The following is a 5,386-nucleotide window of genomic DNA, read 5'->3' as shown; positions in this document are numbered from 1 at the left end:
ATTCCTGTTTTAATTGTCTCAAAATGAGGCAATCTGGCATCCTTAATAATAAGATCAATAATATTCTGCTACCACTTACAGAAATGGTCTATCCAGATGGCTTTTCAAGGTTGACTGTAAAAAATGTTTATTTCTGTGTGGGAGGAACATATAAAAAAAAACAAAAAAAAATCACATTGTACATTATAAATACTTTACAAACAACAGCAAGAAAAAAACCACTTGTGTCCCTATCTTGGGGTTCCTTTAGCTTAACATCACCTTATCTATTCATATGCACACAGCTTCTAACCTTTTCTGCTTATCCACAACATATATTAATTATTGCCAATAAGGGATACCATGTGACTGATGTTTCTTTGGCCTTGGATTATTTCAGTTAATATAATTTTTCCAAGTCTTTCCATTCCGTAACAAATTGGGCGATGTCATTCTTTCTGATGGACGATAGAATTCCCATACACACACACACACACACACACACACACACAAACACACACACACACACACACACACACACACACACACACACACAACGTTTTCTTGATCCATTCATCTACTGAGGGCCATCGGGGTTGGTTCCATATCTTTGCTATGGGAAATAATGTTGCAATAAACATCATTGTATTGATAATTTTAATATGGTCTTGTTGCTGACTAGGTGAATGCCCAAAAGTAGGATTGCTGGGTCATAGGGGAGCTCTATATGGAATCTTTTAAGGAACTTCCATACTGCTTTATAAGTGGTTGAACAAGCTTACACTCCCACCAAGAATGAAGTAAGGTTCCCTTCTGGCCACATCCCCTCCAGCATCTGTTATTGTAAAAATGTGGAGCGCTTCGCGAATTTGCGTGTCATACTTGCACAGGGACCATGCTAATCTTCTCTGTATTGTTCCAATTTTAGTGTATGTGCTGCTGAATTGAGCACAGAATATTTTTTATATATAAAGTGGAATTGATTTTCTTGAGCTAGACAATTCAAAAAAAAGTTCAAAAGAATTGTCGTGAAATTTTAGAACCCTGTATTTCTTACATAAGCACACATTTAAGACTAAAGTAAAGATTGATATGTCAAAAACAAAATAATTCCAGATATTTGTTGTTCAACAGATGTGTAGGAGGAGGAATTCAATTATTCTATACAAGGCACCTATCATAATGAACACTGCATCAAGTGTTTAAGTTTTTTTTTAAAGTTTTAATGTTTTAACTATGTTTAATTTTGGGAATTTGCTTATATGCCAAAATTAAGATTGTTTGGTAGGTCATATAAGTTTTCTATAAAGTAGTTAAGATTTATGGTGGCAGACATATACTACTAAGTATGTACATTTCAGAGTTTATAGAAACTTTACTAATGAGAAGTTGCAAAGTCTTTGTATGAAGAAACAGCGAAGAGTTAAGACTTTGTTAACTACACAGTTTCTGTTAAAACTTTAGGTCTTCCTTACTTTATATCTTAGCGAGGAACAAAAATGATTATATAAACCATATACAGATGATGAGATGAGACATAAATAGTAATCTTAGAGGATAAATTTTAAAACTACTCATAGCCTATAAAACTCTTGTTGAACATCATAATCTTAGCAAGTTTTAAATGTACAGGAATATGAGAAAATAGTAAACTCTAATATGTAGTCCACTTCAAATACTGGAAACAATGGTATTTGGTTTTTATTTTATTAATCATTAATATTTAATTATTGGTTTTCTTTATTTGTAGCATTGTTTTCCTTGTTGTAATATAATACAACTTTTTGTAAGTAATCATTACGAGCTACTTTGAGAATGTTACTGGGATGGCCACACCATTTTTTATAGGTGCATGTGAATTTACAAAGAGCAAAATTAAGAACAAAATATTGATTAAAATTTTTTCAAGTAGAGTTTGAATCAGGAGTGTTGATAATTGTCCACACATAAATCTTAGCCCTAGGCTGAAGCAGTGGTTTTACAGAGTTGAGGCAACAAAATTGAGAGACAGTTTTGTATTTAGTTTTTTGTTTTTGTTCCTGTTGGTTGTGGGGCTTGAACTCTGGGTCTGTTTGAACTCTGTGTACTGCTCCTCAGTTCTTCATCTCAAGGCTATTGCTACCACTTGAGACACAGCACCACTTCCATTTTTTCTGCTTTTGTGGTACTGAGGAATGTGGTGTTGATGGGTTATCATACATCAAATACCTTCAAATGTACATGTAGAGTCTAAAGATAGCAGTATGAATATTCTCATACAGCTCTTGTTTATCTTTTATGCACTTTCAGTACTATGATATTTCTCTATTTCATTCTCTCTTATTTCCTCTCTTTCTCTTTCATGCTCCATGTCTGCTACTTAGAATTTCTGCTGAGCTATTATTATCCTCCAGGACCCACTGGGATTTGGGGAACATGATAGGGACCATCAGTTACCCTTGCATTCTTTAAGAGCTATAAGAATGACGTGATATTATTCTTTGCCATTCTAAATGGCAAAACAACAGATCTAGGAATTCCTGGTCACTTTTAGTACTATTACAAATTTTCCTCATAAGAATCATTGGGGCGGATAAGATACTTTTAACCTGTGTCCTAAAAGATCTTTTCCTTTTACAAGCAAACTTTTTCTTTTATTATCAGTAAGTAACAAAAACAAAACTATCCTATGGAAAGTAGGCTGAAGTTGTTCACAGGGATGAAAAACAAGGAAGTGGGGAAAGTGAGCACAGATCCTCAGAACAGTTTATCATGTACACTTTGTGAGAATGACAATGTACTGGGAAGTCTAGATTAAATCACTGAACACCTGATATATATAAATATATGCACATATATTTATATATGTATATTTATTTATATATGCATATTTGTGTGTATATGCCCTTATATATGTACACATGTATATTGCTCTACATACAAATACACACATACATATACACATGTATACATGCACACATGGAGAAAGACACATAGATACAGCCAACACAAGTTTCACTACTTGTTGCACATGCCCTAGATGGAATGCTTGGAACCAAATATGTTGAAGATATATTTGTCTCTAAGAGTTCTTTTAGCACTTTTCTTATCTCGTAAAACTGGTAGGTTTTGACAGATTCGATTTGCAAATGCAGTACAAGTGATAGCAAATCACCCAGAAATCTCAGTAAGTATAGGTCATATGGTGTCTCCTTGCTCCCCACGGAATGCTTGCTCTTGTAGACACTCTCAACAACCAAAACAGCAGGAGAATATCCCGGTAAAGAATAAAGTTGTGCGGCATCTTTCCTTGAGCTCTTTTCAAACAGCCAGCATCAATTCCTAAGTAATGAGTGAGTCCACAGAAGACTGGAGCTCAGGTCAACATTTAACCAACCCATGTGATAAGTCTAAAGTGAGAAATGCTGACTGAGGTCTTGCATTTCCTGGTCACGAAAATAAGAAAAAGTATTTGTAATGTATTAAAATTTTAGAATAATTTGTATCCTGTCAATAAATGTGTAGAATACAAGTATACCAACTGACAAAAGATGCATTTCATTTGTGTGCTTTTGGACTTGGCGAGTGATTTTAGGTGTGTCTACACAAGTAGAATCAACATAAATCAAACCAGCATTTCCTCATTTAAGATACAAGGAAAGGATACAGGTTGACCCATTGTAGCAATGAGATGTACAAGACAATCTATCTGGGGGGACTAAGACCACATCATGGGTTTTTCTACAACCCCCATTCTTCCACCAACATTACTCCCCTCTCCTCTTCACTCTTCTAAGAGTTAAAATATTTAATTTATATACTAATCCACCTCATCACCAAAATTGATTTAAAGGTTTTCTGCTCTTGTTATCAATTTTGGTTTAAGGGTTGAAATTCTGTTTGTCAAAATTTGCCTTGCATTTTGTTTGGTATTGCCTACTATTCTGACATTGAACACGTGGTTTTATCATATTGGGAAAAAAATATCACTTTGTCACTGGAATTCCAAAAAAAACGTATGGCCGATTTTCATTTTTTAAAAACCCAAGTGCATCTTAGAACTTTAGTTTAAATGTGTGTGTGTGTGAAAACCTGTTCAGCATAATCTCCTTATAAAAACTGTGTAACAAGTTATCTTCTTCTATTTCTTGATAGTGATATTTCCTATCAAATGTGCTGTTTGTTAAGAGAAAACCATTTTTCAAGGGTAGTAGTAAAAAGAATGAGACCCAGCTCAGCTCCTAGCCAGCTGTGATGAAAAACAAACCAGTAAGGAGGTAAGAATTGTCTTAAAATGTTTGTTCCACATATCTGTTTCTGTCCCCAGAAAGTTCTAGTATAGGACATGCTATGAGTATGCCTTAAAAGACAGCTTGTGAGTAAAGTTGGTAAGTAATTGTTGGCTGTGATTTAACATTAAAACTAGCATGTCATACTCTATGTCCATCTAAAGTCGTTTCTTTAACGTCTGCGTATAATTTTGTAAGTAACAAATAAGGAGTTTTGACAATTCATCCGAGGGAGGCAGTCTTGCCCAGATCCTGCCTGGACCATCCTACCTCCACCATGGTACACTGGACTCCTGCCTGACTCCATCACACACACCTGATTCTTGGTAAAATACTGATTTAGATTTACAAACACTGAGACTCTTGTGGGACAGTCTCTGTAAATATTACTCATCCTGATATGAAAAAGCCAGCTATGTTGTTATACTATTGAAACATGCATAGGCCAGGAGAGCCTCTCATACAGTTTAGTTATCAGGTTTTCTAGGCATACAAGCTATGCTCAAACTCTCATCCCATCTATTGAATTTTGTAATTGCACAGTTCTGGCAAGTATTTGTTGATCAATTCTTGGCAGGGTGCACATAAACTCCACTTGTTCTCACTGATCTCCTTGTTGCTTTCATTGGAAATGATAAAAGGTTTTTGTGGCAAAGATTGCAGTTCAAAGCCAGCCCAGGCAGACAAATCCCTGAGACTATATCTCCCAACTAACCATCAAAGAGCCAGGTGGAAGCTGGCTCAAAAATTAACCAGCCAATTGCTAAATGTGGCCCTGTGACTCAAAGTGGTAGAATGCTAGCTCGAGCAGAATTGCTCAGGGAAAATGCTCAGGCCTTGAGTTCAAAGCCCATATCCCAGCCACAAGCACCTAGATCCCAGGACAAAGTGGAAAAGAATAAGAGGAAAAGATGTTACATCAGCCACTTTGTGCCTCCCTTTCAAAATTAACCAGATCCAGGAGAACAACAGAAACAAGTTGAGAATCTTGTCCATCTAATGTCCATATCTGTCTAACTTCTAAATGCACAGGAATTTACATTCTTGCCTTTGTTACCTGCTATTTATAGGAAATGATCAAGGTCTCTCACCAGGCCCTTAACTACTCCAATCCAGCCCAAGTTTCTGACTGGTTATAG

General features: G+C 35.8%; 1 non-coding gene across 1 annotated transcript; it reads right to left on the bottom strand.

Annotated features, from left to right (window-relative positions):
* Nucleotides 1–824: 824 nt before the first annotated feature.
* Nucleotides 825–931, bottom strand: LOC138811574 (U6 spliceosomal RNA). The gene has a single exon (XR_011367431.1). It is a non-coding gene; the product is annotated as a U6 spliceosomal RNA (small nuclear RNA).
* Nucleotides 932–5,386: the final 4,455 nt, after the last annotated feature.

The sequence above is a fragment of the Dipodomys merriami genome, unplaced genomic scaffold (assembly GCF_024711535.1).
Source record: "Dipodomys merriami isolate MVZ:Mamm:240054 unplaced genomic scaffold, mDipMer1.0.p SCAF_536, whole genome shotgun sequence".
Taxonomy (NCBI): domain Eukaryota; kingdom Metazoa; phylum Chordata; class Mammalia; order Rodentia; family Heteromyidae; genus Dipodomys; species Dipodomys merriami.
The sequence above is the reverse complement of the archived record's forward strand: the minus strand, read 5'-3'. Positions and strand labels throughout refer to the sequence as shown.